The following is a 15,705-nucleotide window of genomic DNA, read 5'->3' as shown; positions in this document are numbered from 1 at the left end:
TTTCCTTCTTTAGTTCATTTTATAGATGATGAAACTGAGTCAAATGGAGTTGAATGACTTGCACAATGTCACCCAGCTAGTAAATGTCTGAGGACAGAATTGAACTCAGGAAGATTAGTCTTTCTGACTCCAAGCCTGGCACTCTAGCCACTGAATCACCCAATTGTCCCTAGTGAGTCAAATTATCCAGTCCCTTTGCAGTGGAAGGGAGAAAAGGAAAAGAAGAAAATAAGCATTTATATAGTGCCTACCATGTGTCAGGCACTATGCCAAGCACTTTACACATATTATCTCATTTGATCCTTGCAACAAGCCTGGGAGGAAGTTTGTTATTATTTTCTCTATTGAACAATTATTTTTATTTATTTTATTTTATTATCTCTATTTAACAAAGTGAGACAGACACTAAGTGACTTGCTCAGGGACACATAGCTAGTAATTATCTGAGACCAGTTTGGCACTCAGGTCTTCCTGACTCTGGGACCAGAGCTCCATTCGCTGCACCATCTAGCTGGCTCAAGAGAAGAGTTTCAAGTGAAAACTGACCACATGGAAGCTGCACCGGATATTTTCTAAGACTTCTTCCACTGTTAAACTTTATGTCTTTTTATGATGCAACATCTCATCTCTACTAAGGGAAAACCTAAAGATTAACTTAGAAAAATATCATATTGGAGACTTAAGTAACATGGAGGAGCATTCAAATAACGCTGAACAAGAGAAATCTTGTTCTTATAAGCAAACTGGGGAGTAAGAGGAAGAGAGGGAACAAGGGAGAGTGGTCATTCAGGGAGAAAACCTACTTTAGTTAAAGGGAATATTTCTTAGAAGACTATCTCATTACTGGAGGCAACCAGGTGGCACAATGCTGGGCAGTGTTAGGAGGTCCCAACTTCAAATATGACCTTGATACTTACTTAGCTGTGTGATCTCAGTCAATTTGTTTAACATCTCAATTTCCTTGTCTGTAAAGGGAGAACAATAACATCTACTTTGCATGTTGTTGTCAGAAACAGAAGTATATATATATATATATATATATATATATATATATATACATATATATGTGTATATATAAAGCATTTTGCAAACTTTAAAGTACCATATAAATGCTAGTTTTTATTATCATTAATTACTACTATTATCATTATCTTAACCAAACCTGAAATAAGGAGAAAAAAACTTCCTTCTTCTAAGAAGCTGACTGAAGCAAAAGTTACACTTAAATTCTCTGTAGCATGAAGACTCATTGACCTAAATAGAGTTTACCTCTGCTGATTACTCAGAAATCATTTAAAGGGAAAAAGAAATGGCATATTATTTTTCAATGAGAAAAACATTATTTCAAAGGAATCATTGAAAATTGATTAATCTGTTCCCTGACATACTTTTCTTGCCATTAATTCTCCTTAGATCTTCACACTGAAATTACCATTTTGAAGGACTGTGAGCCCTTCCAGACCTCATGCATTCCATATCCTGAATGAGTCATCTAACTGCAAACCAAGTTGGAGGTAGATGGCTATTTCCCTCAGCAAATGGATGAAAGAGCAGGTATCTTAAAACCTGGGAAAAGTTTGATAGCTTCCCAAATCTTTTAAGTGTCCAGATCCCATTAAACTTTATTGTACCTTAAAAGCTGGAATGTTATAGACTATGACAAACTAAATGAGGTTGGCATCCCTAGACGAGGCTGATTTTAGCTAGTAGACTCTGTAACAACTTTCTGGAAGATTTTTTCACAAATATCCTTAAGAATGAATTTATCAATGCAATTCTGGGTTACTGATAAGACCTCTTATAAAAAAAAATTCTCAAATCCCAAATACTGTTACTCAGTATTTAAAGGTCTCTAAGGTATACACAAGAAAATCTGGAAACAATTCAAGAAGACTGAAATTTAAATTCATACATGATGGTTTCATTATAAAAATCTTAAAGTTCATTACAAAGTTAATACTTGAAAAGAGGGGAGGGATGGGGGATTGGAAGGGGGGAAATTCCAAGAGATGATGAAGAAGAAAAAATGTTTAGGGAAAAAATTTGAGAGAATATATAAAGATATATATATATATATATGTGTGTGTGTGTATATACATATATGTATGTGGGTTAATCAATAGGAAGCATGTAATGCAGAAAGCTCACTTCTATTTTTTGTTTTATTTTATTTTTTAATATTTTATTTAGTTTTATTTGGTCAATTTCAAACATTATTCCTTGGTTACAAAAATCATATTCTATTCCTCCTTCCCCTCACCCCACTCTTCTCTTAGCCAACACACAATTCTACTGTGTATTACATGTGACCTTGATCAGAACCCATTTCCATGTTGTTGTTTACACTAGGATATTCATTTAGGGTCTATATCTCCAATCATATTCCCTCAACCCCTGTAATCAAGTCGTTGTTTTTCTTTGGTGTTTCTACACCCACAGTTCTTCCTCTGAATGTGGATAGTGTTCTTTCTCATAGATCCCTTTGGGTAGTTCATGATCACTGTATTACCACTAATGGAGAAGTACATTACATTCGATTGTACCGCAGTGTATCAGTCTCTGTGTATAATGTTCTCCTGGTTCAGCTCCTTTCACTCAGCATCAATTTCTGGAGGTCGTTCCAGTTCACATGGAATTCTTCCAGTTTATTGTTCCTCTGAGCACAATAATATTCCATCATCAACATATACAATTTGTACAGCCATTCCCCAATTGAAGGGCATCCCCTCATTTTCCAATTTTTTGCCACCACAAAGAGTGCAGCTATGAATATTCTTGTACAATTTTTTTCCTTATTATCTCTTTGGAGTACAAACCCCAGCAGTGCTATGGCTGGATCAAAGGGCAGGCAGTCTTTTGGCACCCTTTGGACATAGTTCCAAATTGCCCTCCAGATAGGTTGGATCAATTCACAACTCCACCAGCAATGAATTAATGTCCCTACTTTTCCACATCCCCTCCAGCATTCTTTACTTCCGTTTGCTGTCATATTAGCCAATCTGCTAGGTGTGAGGTGATACCTCAGAGTTGTTTTGATTTGCATCTCTCTGATTATAAGAGATTTAGAACACTTTTTCATGTGCTTATTAATAATTTTGATTTCTTTGACTGAAAATTCTGTTCTTGTCCCTTGCCCATTTATCAATTGGAGAATGGCTTGATTTTTATACAATTAATTTAGCTCTTTGTATATTTGAATAATTAGACCTTTGTCAGAAGTTTTTGTTATGAAGATTGTTTCCCAACTTGTTGCTTCCCTTCTAATTATGGTTACATTGGTTTTGTTTGTATAAAAACTTTTTAATTTGATGCAATAAAAATTATTTATTTTATATTTTGTGATTTTTTCTAAGTCTTGTTGGTTTTAAACTCTTTCCTTTCCCAAAGATCTAACAAGTATACTATTCTGCGTTCACCTAATTTACTTACAGTTTCCTTCTTTATGTTCAAGTTATTCACCCATTCTGAGTTTATCTTGGTGTAGGGTGTGAGATGTTGATACAAACCTAATCTCTCCCATACTGTCTTCCAATTTTCCCAGAAGTTTTTATCAAATAGTGAATTTTGGTTCCAAAATCTGGGATCTTTGGGCTTATCATAGGCTGCCTTGCTGAGGTCACTTACCCCAAGTCTATTCCACTGATCCTCCTTTCTTTCTCTTAACCAGTACCATATTGTTTTGATGACCATTGCTTTATAGTATATTCTGAGATCTGAGACTGCAAGGCCCCCATCACTTGTGTTTTTTTTTTCATTATTTCCCTGGATATCCTTGATCTTTTGTTCTTCCAAATGAACTTAGTTATGGTTTTTCAAATTCAGTAAAAAAAGTTTTTTTTTGTAGTTCAATGGGTATGGCACTAAATAAGTAAATAAATTTAGGTAAGATGGTCATTTTTATTATATTAGCTCATCCTACCCAGGAGCAGTTAATATTTTTACAATTTTTTAGAACTACTTTTAATTGTGTGGAAAGTGTTTTGTAGTTGGGTTCATATAGTTCCTGTGTTTGTCATGGCAGATAGATTCCCAAGTATATTGTCTAGGGTGATTTTAAATGGAATTTCTCTTTCTAATTCTTGCTGCTGAGATGTGATGGAGATATATAGACATGCTGATGACTTGTGTGGGTTTATTTTGTATCCTACAACTTTGCTAAAGTTGTTGATTATTTCCACTAGCTTTTTAGTTGATTATCTAGGATTCTTTAAGTAGACCATCATATCATCCACTAAGAGTCATTGCTTGGTCTCCTCATTGCCAATTTTTGTACCTTCAATTTCTTTTTCTTGTCTAATTGCTACTGCTTGTGTTTCTTGTACAATGTTAAATAATAGAGGTGATAATGGGCATCCTTGTTTCCCTCCTGAGCTTATTGGGAAGTTTATCCCAATTGCAGATGATGCTTGCTGATGGTTTTAAAAATATACTGTTTATTATTTTTAGGAAAGGCCCTTCTAATCCTATACTTTCTAGTGTTTTCAATAGGAATGGGTGTTTAATTTTGTCAAATGCTTTTTCTGTGTCTATTGAGATAATCATGTGATTTTTGTTGGTTTGCTTGTTAATGTGGGCAATTATGTGGATGGTTCTCCTAATATTGAACCATCCTTGCATTCCTGGTATAAAACCCACCTGATCATACTGAATAACCCTCATGATGACTTGCCAGAGTTTTTTTGCTAGTATTCTATTTAAGATTTTTGAGTCTATGTTCATTAAGGAGATTGGTTTATAGTTTTCATTTTCTGTTTTTGGCCTGCCTGGCTTTGGAATCAGTACCATATTTGTGTCATAAAAGGAAATTGGTAGAACTCCCTCTTTGCTTATTATGCCAAATAGTTTGTATAATATTGGGATTAGTTGTTCTTTGAATGTTTGATAGAATTCATTTGTGAATCCATCTGGACCTGGGGATTTTTTCTTAGGGAGTTCTTTGATGGCTTGTTCAATTTCTTTTTCTGATATGGGATTATTTAAGAATTCTATTTCTTCTTCTGTTAATCTAGAAAGTTCACTTCTAAAGAGACAAAACAAAGTTTGTATGTTAGTTTTTTCTGGTGTGCAATTCATGTGGAGTCCAAAGCACAGAATCACTCTTCCAATTTAACATGAGTATCAAACATAGTCACAGTAAATGAGAAACCATTAGTTGGAAAGAAAGACATTGTGATTCCATTCTTCTTCTGTATCCATCCTGGCTTGCCAGTCATTTGTCACACTCATTTCTTCTCTCCCTGCTAATCTAAATGGGATCAAACACAACATGATTGCTTCTAGTCTTCAAAGAATAACAAGATCATGGAGTCTTTGAAACCACCCAGTCCAATCTATACTTGACTGGAGAATCCAGCATACAAAATCCCCAACAAGTAAAGAGGAATTATATGTAATCCACTTCCCTTGTAGATGGTACTGTTAGAGAGTTTCTTTGTTTGTTTCCTGTAACCTAAAGAGACTTCCCAATTACTTCCCTCATTACTCCTAAGTATGGTCCTCTGGAGCAAAACAAAACCAGTGTAATCCTTCTCTGTGCTAACTATTCAAAAATTTTGAAATGGTTATCATGCTCTTCACTTTGTTTCCTTTTCTCCAAGCTAAATATCTCTCTTTCCTACAACAGCTCTCCATCTGCAGAGTTTAGAGCCCTTCAGCATTTAGTGAGCACCTACAAAAGGAGCAGCTGCTGTGCTATGTACCAGAAAAATAAAATAAAATCAAAATCTCTGACCTCAAGTAGCTGACTCTATACCAAAGACTTTACAGTCAATCACCCTGACCATCCTCTTCTGAATCCTTCTCAGCACCAAAAATGGACAGCCTATTCTCTATTCTACATCTGTGAATATGGTCTGACTATAGCAATGTAACTGTCCCAAATGGTGAATGTGACATTTATCCTTATTAATCACAGTTTTAAACCCTTACTTTCTGTGTTTGGATCAATACTAAATATCATTTATAAGGCAGAAGAGTTAGTATGGGCTAGGCAACTGAATTAAGTGATTTGGCCAGGGTCACCCAGCTAAGAAATGTCTGAAACCAGATTTGAACCCAGATCCTCCTGATTCCAGACCTGGCTCTCTATTCATTGAACCACCTAGCTGCTCACCTTATTAATAACATTATTCCTCCAAATGATATCCCTGCCTTTAGCGTCTCTCTGTGCCAAAGGAGAGGAACTATCATCCACACCGTTGCCAGATTAATATTCCTAAAGTACAGACCTAGACATGTCATTCCTATGCTCATGCTGCTTCAGTGGGTCCCCCAGCATGGATTTTTTAAGAGCTCTGTTTAACATTTAAATCTCTTATTCATTTACCCCTAAACTATCACTCCAGACCTGTTTCACATTCCTCCATATGTACTCTACATTCCAATCAGTAAATCAATCTACAAATGTTTATTAATCACCTCCTATATTTTAGTCACTTTGCTAAGTGTTGGGGATATAAAAACAAAGTATGAAACTCTGTCTGTAAGGAGTTTATATTCTAAGGAGAAAGACAAGTATATGTAGAAATATAAACAGCATAAATATAGTTACTATTTAGGGAGAATTAAATGCAAGATTTTAATTTGGGAGTGAAAATGCTACCAGTAGTGAGGAATTAGAAAAGGCTTTCAGAAAAAAAGATGCTGCTTAAACTGCATCTTAAAGAAAAAGAAGAACTCTTTGTGGTTGAAGGAAGGAGACATGAATTCCAGATATGAGGGTTGGCTAGTACATAGTCAGAGAGATGAATGATGGAGTGTCACATGTGAGAAACAAAGAGAAGGTCAATTTGACTGCAATGCAGTTCATGAGAGGGAGGAGTAATGTCCAATGAAGCTAGGAAGATAGATGAAGGCCAGGCTGAGTAGGGAAGAAGATGAACAAGAACAAGAGCAAAAAGAAAAGGAAGAACAAGAAGAAAAGAAGTTTATATTTTTTTATCACAAAGCCAAAAAAAAAACAACTGGAGTTGGTTGTGTAGGGAAGTCATATGTCAGATCTTGGCTAAAGGAAAATTACTCTGGCAGGAATGTGTAGGGTGCACTGGAGTAAGGAGATATTCATCAGAGAAATGGTAGCTCTGTGAATGAAGAGGAGTCATGCACAAGAAAGGGAAAATTGGCAAAATTTAGCAACTGATAGGATACTCCGGCTGAGGGAGTATGAGAAATCCTAGAAAATGCTGGGATTACTAAACTAGAAGGATGGTGGGGCCATCTAGCAAAACTGGTAGTGCCGTCACCTGAAATATAGGAGTTTGCAAAAGAAGAGTTTAGAGGGATGGCTAATCAGTTCTATTTTAAAACATTGAGTTTGATTTCTCTGGGACATAGAGCTTGAAATGTTTCTTAGACAATTGGTGATCTAGTTCTCAAGTTCCAGGGAGAAACTAGGGCTGGCTATGTAGATCTGGGAGTCATCTGCATAGGGTAATAGATAGTTAACTCCATAGGAGTTAATGAGGCTACCAAGAGGAAAAGCAGAGAGGGAGTAGAAAAGAGAGGCCAAGACAGAACCATGAGGACTTCCCACAGCTGAGTGGGAGTGAGTACATGGGAAGGGGGTGATATGGATGATAAATCCACAAAGAAGACAGTAAAAGAGAAGTCAGACAGAGATAGAGATAGAGAAGGATCATGGAAACTCAAAGAGGAGAAAATATCAAAGAGGGTTGGCAGCAGTGTCAAAAGCAGCATGTAAATCAAGAAATATTAGTCCTTCCTCATCAGAACTATTTCTCTTAGTGTCTTCAGAATTTTTACCTTGAGAACTTTCTACATCTCCTGAACTGACTTTCCCTAGAAGGCTGACATTTAAATTCATGAACAGTGGCTTCATTACAAATACCTTAAATCTCATTACAATGTCAGTGCTTAATTAGAACAGGGGGAAGATGCCAAGACATAGGGAGAATTCTAATCTCTGTCCACAGGATCCTACTTTTTCTTATTTTGAACATTTCGAAACCTGCTTTCCTCAAATCAATCTCCACCTACTGCTCTTCTTTTTCCAACACATCATATTGTTACTCTGAAGGACTTAAACAGTATTTATAAATGGAATAAAAAGCTAATAATCCTTGTTTTTTTTTTCTGTTGTTTTAGGCACAGATGGATGCATTGGAATAGGCACTCTGGACTAGAGCAAACTTCCAATAAAAACAATGCCTTATTCATTTTTTTAAACCTATACCTTCTGCCTTGGAACCAATATTATGTATGTATTCCAAAGCAGAAGAGTGGTAAGGGCTGGCCAATGAGGGTTAAGTGACTTTCCCAGAATCACACAGCTAGGAAGAGCCTGAGATCAGATTTAAACCTAGAACCTCCAGTCTCTAGGTCTCAATCCACTGAGTGAGCTACCCAGCTGCCCCTCTCCTTATTCACTTTAACAAATAACAAGGATTTTAGAGAATGAGTTCTTTTGATATTCAGCACTACTGCATTTCCACTCCTCTCACTCCCAGAGAATTAATTTTGTTAATTATTTATGATTTAGTATGTATTATTTTAATCAGATAGTCCTCTTCCCTGGCATAGGAATTCTATGTTGTGCTGAGGAAATGATAGTTTTAATTGGGGACATATGGAAAAGGTAATTGGAGCATGAACATAGGACAAAAGTTAAAACTAAGAGACATTGAAATGCATCTTATCCAACCCTGGCATCTTACAGATAAAGAAACTGAGGCCCAGAGTAGGTAAATGATTTTCCTTGGTTCACAGAAGTCAAAACTACAGAGGTACAATTTGAAACAATTTAAAGATTTCCTCTGATGTTTTTTATCACTCAACTTCATCTGTTGAGGGCTGAAGAAAAGATGATAGTCATGAGCTAGTGGAATACAGTAAAATTAGCACAAGCAATCAATAGCCTTCCCCACTTCATAAAGAGGTATACATACTTCTCTGTAACTACCTCAGGCCACTTGTTGCTCCTGCTAGCATTTCATCCCTAAAATACTTGTTTCCATTGATCCAACATTCCTTTGGTATTTATTTTAACCAGTTTTCACCTTTGTAAAAGTGATCCACAAGAGATGACTCTCTCCCACCCCACCCCAGAAACCAAATATCCTTTAAAAGGATGGCTGAACCTTCTTGATAAAGAATATTAAATCAGGTATTAATGATCATTCATTCATTCAAGAAAAAAATACTAAAGGCAACTATGTAAAATTTAAAGTAACAATTGGTGACTTGTGGGCATTTTGAAAAGGAGATAAAATCCAAAAGAGATAGCTTCTTTCCAATGAGAAAAGTTTTGCCAGTCTAACTTCCTCTCCTTTCTTTACATCTTGTTAGATCAGGAGCACTCCATAAACAGAATAGAAGGCATTTTCACAAGACTTTTAAAACAGTTTCTCATGCCATCCATTGGTTTGAGAAGAAAAGATATGGATTGTATTATTAAGTAGCTTTGTTGTTCATTTTTTTTTGTCAGTCACATCCTACTCTTCCTGCCATTTGGGGTATTCTTGGCAAAGATATACGAGTGGTTTATCATTTCCTTTTCAACTCATTTTACAGATGAGGAAACTTAGGCAAAGAAGGTTAAATGACTTTTCCAGATACACACAACTAGTAAGTGTCAAAGTTCAGATTTTAACTCAGGGAAATGAATCTTCCTGACTTCAAGCCTGGCATTCTATCTGCTCTGCCACCTAGTTGCTCCCGCCTTGACGTGGTTGGTTTAAAATTAATTGAATGAACAGATACAAAAAGCAGTCACTAAAGGATTAATTTCAACATTTAAGGTGGTTTTGAAAATAATGTCCCAAAGCTTTGCTATTCAGCCTATTTTATTCATCATTATTTTATTATATCAAATTCTATCACATCAAAATTCAACATATTTTTTATCATTAACTTGAATAAACAAAAAAGTGACTTGCTTATGATATTTGTAAATAACACAAACTTGGTAGGGTTAACTAACACATTAGATGAGTTTTGTCTCAAAAAGATCATAGCAGTCTAGCACAATGAACTAACTTAAATATAATTAAATTTAACTGATATAAATGTAAAATTCTTCAAATTTAAATTAAAAACATAGAATATGGGAGGCATGGATGAACAAAAGTTTACATGAAAAAATATTCATGGGATATAACAAATAACTCAATATGAGTCATGATATGTCATGGAAGACTAAGTTGATTTTAGACAGCATTTAAAACCATGGTGGTCATGAAGTAAAAAATCACATCCTCTTTGGCATGGACAGAGCACATCTGTAGCACTGTATACAGTTTCAGACTTTTTCAGTAGTTGATGAGCAGGAATTTATTAAATACTTACTATGTACCAGATACTGTGATAGATGCTAGAGGTACAAAGACAAGAATGAAATAGTTCCTGCTCTCAAGAAGCTTAGAGTCTAATAGGGGAGACAACATTTACACAGATAAATAGATAAATATGTAACAAAATGATACTTCAGTTTTCATTGATAATCTGTTGGAAAACAATCAGCAAAATTTGAAATCAATGAAAACTGAGGCAATTTTTTCCATATGAATCAATGTAAATCCAATTAACTCATTCTAGACACTGCAAAATACACACCAAAAACATCTTTTATAAAGAATAAATATAGCATTTAATACTAAAAACAATAATAAATTAATATAAAAGACTAATGTAAAGAATAAATGAACATTTAACATGGCATTCCCCTTTTTGAAGACTCTTCTTAGCATATGGAATATAGTGAGGAGGGTAGAGAGAGGTTCTTGCTTCGGAGGGGAATCCCCCTCCATGAGGACCTTAGGTATCAAGGCACTATCTGGAAAGTCTTTGGAAAAAAAAGTTGACATGTGGAGTAGTTAACTTGATTATGTCCATCTTCTCAGCTGAGATACTATGGGAGAATTTCTGCTTGACTGAGATGAGATATCTCATTCCCAAAGAGAGAGCTCATTCACTTTGTATAGTCAGGTATATACTCTCCTCCATATCCTTTATCTGATTTCCATTTGCTATCTGTATGGATAAATGTATTTATTTGCTTTTCAATACATGTATTGCTCACCCTGAGCAGAAGAACAAGTAGGTTGCCCCTTGTTTTCAAAAAATTAGTATCATGGTCAAATAGGCATGCCATGAAAACCAAGACAAATGTTTCACGGAAAAAATAAAACAATCGAAACCGACAATAACCAATATCAGTGAAAACTGAGGCATTACTGTATATATGAATAAATATATATTTAAAATATATACTTTTAAAATATACATGTATTTTAATAGAAAAAAATAAATATAAATATATACAAATCTAGTAATAGGTAACTCTGGTAGCTTCCTGAAGGAAGCCATGAATTCCACATGGTCAAGATTTGGAAGGAGAGCATTCCAGATAAAAGGGACAACCATTTCCAAAGTCATAGGGAAGGGAATTGAGACTTTGTGAGGCACATCAAGTTAGTCAGTATTAGATATGAGGATACACCATACCATGAGGGCCTATTTATCCCAGCTACAGGAGATTCTTAGCTGAATCCATATATTTGAAGGACTATTTTGTAAAATAGAGTCTAAACTAGTTCTGCTTGATGCCAAAGGGCAGATCTAGGAACAACAAGTAAAAGTTTCAGGGAGATAAATGAAATTTAATGTAGAAAAATTTCCTAACAATGTAAGCAATATAAAAGTAAATACTTAATTCAGAAGGTAATGGATTCCCCATCTCTTAGGTCTTCAAGCAGAGGCTGAATGAATTCTTATTAGAGATGCTACAGAGGGCTTGGATGGGACTAGACAACTTCAAGAATCCATACCCTCTCTGAGATTTGGTGATTCTAGGTCTTTCTATCTACAAGCTGTAGTCAGTTCATTTGCATCTACTTGTAAGCTTCAGATCACTTACAAAGGGTGAAAATGTGATTTTATTTATTTAGAAAATTAGAATTAGAAAAAGGAGTTCTTTCTGAGTCTCTATCACCTCCTAGATATTCCTCATTTTTAAAGCCCAGATCACTTCCTTAATCTGCATCCCCATCCCAAATTTAGAACATTCTCAAGAATCAGCCATAATTAAACAGGGGTTCTATGCATACATATGGAAGATCCCTAACCCTATTTGTTTTCTTCTATTGAGTTATTTTTCAATTCTCTGTGCTATAGCAGAGTATAAGTTAGTAGCTGAAAATCTATAGCTAGCCAAAAAAAAAAAGTTGAAACAATTTAGTTTTATTGAATGGAACCTTCATATTTTCTCTGGCTGATGTGAGTTCAGTGTTCTCAATGTAGCGTCTCAAGGAAAGGAGTTGACCCTCAGGCACCCTCATGCTTGGGATATAAGCTAGTGGTATTAATGGCAGTTGGAATGGCTTTCCACATCCTGCCATCACAATGAGAAAATCTGAGCCATTCCTAGGCCGAAATATGAAATTGGTATTGATCTGATATGACTGAACTTATGTCTGTCATTTATGAGAAGAGAGCACTTGCTTCATGTAACAGTCAGTGATCCATCCCTCTTTAATGAGGCCAGACTCATACTCTCAGAAAAACTAGACTGAGGTTCACAGTTACACTGCCAATTCCTACAGCTGCAGCAAAAGCAGATGTACGTGTATTCATTTATACAATTACATGTATGTATTTACATTAATGTAAACATATATATATATATATATATATATATATATATATATATATATATGAGCAGCTGAGTGGCACAGCAGCTAGAGTGTCTAGCCTGGCTGGAATCAGAAAGACTCTTCTTCCCAAGTTCAAATCTGACCTCAGACACACTGACTATTTGACTGTGAGCAAGTCATTTATCCCCATTTGCCTCCAAATGAGCTGGAAAAGGAAATGGCAAACCAGTCCATTGTCTTTATCAGGAAACCCTCAAATGAGGTCACAAAGATTTGATCATGACTGAAAAACAACTGAACTGAAAAAATATACATTTATACCTTTTTAGTCATCGTCATCTTCACAAGAATAGCTAATATTTATATAGTACTTATAATGTGACAGCACTATGCTAAATGCCTTACAATTATTATTTCATCTGATTCTCACAACCCCAGGAGGTAACTATTATTATTGTTAGCAATTTACAAATGAGGGAAGTGAGGCAAAATAGATTAAGTATAGCAAGTATTTGAGGCTAAATTTGAACTTGGGTCTTCCTAAATCCAAGCCTAATATATGATGTATGTGTATTTATACATATATATTTTATACATAGTAATATACATGTGCTGTTTCTTATTCCAGTAGAAATAAACCTATTTTTATCAGAATAAGTCAAAGCAGCACTGTTATCCGACATCATTTTGGGCACTGCATCTTCCCAGATTAAAAGGAGGACTATATTGCTTGGATTTTCAACCCAGGAATTCATTTGTGATTCCACGCAGGAGATCATTTGGACTTAAATCAATACTTACTTCCAACTGACTTCTACTACCTGACGGGAACCAGAACATGCTAGGTCAGCTAAAAGCATTCCATAGTAAATTAATTGATGCCCTCCTCCTCGCCACCTTCCTCCCCACTTAACACTTTTTTAATGGTGCTTTGGGCTTTTTTTTAATGTCTTGGCTTTGTTGTGTTCGTAGAATCATAGAGCCAGAAGATGATCTAATTCAACCCTCTAATTTTGCTAATTAACCTGATGCCCCGAGAGGCTAAGATACTTGTCCAAAAGTAACTCAGACAGCCAGTAGCTACGTGATTCCCTAGAGCTGGGACTGATATCTTTTCTTCTGTGTTCTCACTATGTAACATTGAGTCTGGCACCCAGAGGGTTCCTGTAAAATGCTTATTGGTTGATTATTATTTAATTAGTTATGTGAGAGAAGTTGAAGGGGAAAGGAAGTGGAATCTCTCTGATTTTTTTTTATTGATTACCTAGAGTAGAAATATATAAAGAAATAAGCCAACAGAACAGTATGATTTTTTTTCTTAAAAATTGCTGCCCCTGGCTAGCACATTCTCAAAAGAGAAGGAAACAGTGAAGTGTAATCAACTCCAAAGGCCACAACATCTGGTACTCGATGAAATCCAAATTCATCTGTGACCTGGTGCTGCTGTGCATCCACATAACTGGCCAGTAAGTTTCCAGTTCAAGAACTTAGGAAGAAAATTTGAAACATGTTTGAAAAAAGAGCAGCTTAATCCCTTTCCTGAATATTCTTAGAATTTGGCATTATTAGAGGAAGCCCTGTGTCAAGGTACAAATACAGGGTATCACAGAAGTCTTACTGCAGTTTTAAGCTATTAAGGCTGAAAATATACACCCCGCATATTTTCACTTTAATGTTTTAATACTTTTTTTTTAGTCAGTGTTCAAGGATTTTGTCAGTGTATGAATACTCCCTCCATGCATCAGATCTTTCTAAGATTTAGAACACGGGTTCATAACTTAAGATATGTAAAGATTTTAAATATATGTTATAACAATATTTCAATATAATTGGCTTCTTTTGAAATCCTCTATGTTGTCTTACGCATTTAAAAACAAAATAGTGAGAACTCATAGGCTTCACCAGACTGTCAAACGGGTCCATGAACCCAAAATGGTTAAGAAGCACTGACGTAGAAGAGAATCCTCGGAAGCTGTGGCCACAAAGCATCATGGTCACCCTATGACCAAGTAAATGATGAAGATCATTGGCTTTGACTAGACTGGTCCTCAGGGGGCATTCATTCTTTCAATGACACCACATGCAAAGCTTTGCCATCCAAGTAAGACCTCCCAAAGCACATGCTCTGTGGGTCCAGGTTCTGACATCCAGGTCACCACCAGACTTGGGGAAGGCAGCAGGGAGGACCTTTATAATTCTGACTACAGCTAATACAAAGATTACCAAAAAGCAACAGAGTAAAGGACTTCACCTTAAATCCTTTTCCTGTTTTACTTCCATTTGACATTTCTTTCCTTTGCTGATTCCACCTTTCTGTCTGTCATGTTTGCATCCAAGAGATCTCTGCTATTTGGGACTTTTGTGTGAATCCTCTTGGTTTTTAGAAAGCTATCAGTCAATCAAGAAACATTTATTAAGAGCTGAAATAGAGTAGCTGAAACTGAGGGGAACTAGAGTGACAGTCATGTCCCCAGCCTTGGTTCTTCCATCTTGGCTTACAAGTCCTCTCTCTCTCTCCATGCCTCTACCACAGAGCTTACTATATAAAGACCACTCGGTAGTAGCACAAGAAATAGAGTAATTTTCCTGTAGTTGGGAGGAGACAACTTCAAATCTTGCCTCAGATACTTCCTAGCTACATGACCCTGGGCCAGTCACTTAACCCCAATTGTCTAGCCCTTGCCACTCTTCTGATCTAGAATTGATATTAAGACAGAAGGTAAGGGTTAAAAAAAAAAAGAACTTACTATATTTCAGGCACTGTGCTAAGCTCTGGGAATGCAATGAAAACCAGAAAGGTCATTTCTATTTTCAAGTTCACATTCTAATAGGAAAACAACAAGCCAATAACTATACACATAAAATATATACTTAATAATGAGGTCAGGGTGCTGATGATGGACTTAGAAAGACCCAAGTTCAAGTCTTACCTCAGACACTTACTAGCTAACCATGGCTAAGTCTCTCAGAATCAATTTCTTTGTTGTCCCTGCCTCACACAAGTAATGTGAGGATAAAAGGAGACAGCAAATATAAAGTACTCTGAAAATCTAAAAATGCTATATAAATGCTAGCTGCTATTTCCTCAGTGGAAAGA

The sequence above is a fragment of the Monodelphis domestica genome, chromosome 3, assembly GCF_027887165.1.
Source record: "Monodelphis domestica isolate mMonDom1 chromosome 3, mMonDom1.pri, whole genome shotgun sequence".
Taxonomy (NCBI): domain Eukaryota; kingdom Metazoa; phylum Chordata; class Mammalia; order Didelphimorphia; family Didelphidae; genus Monodelphis; species Monodelphis domestica.
The sequence above is the reverse complement of the archived record's forward strand: the minus strand, read 5'-3'. Positions refer to the sequence as shown.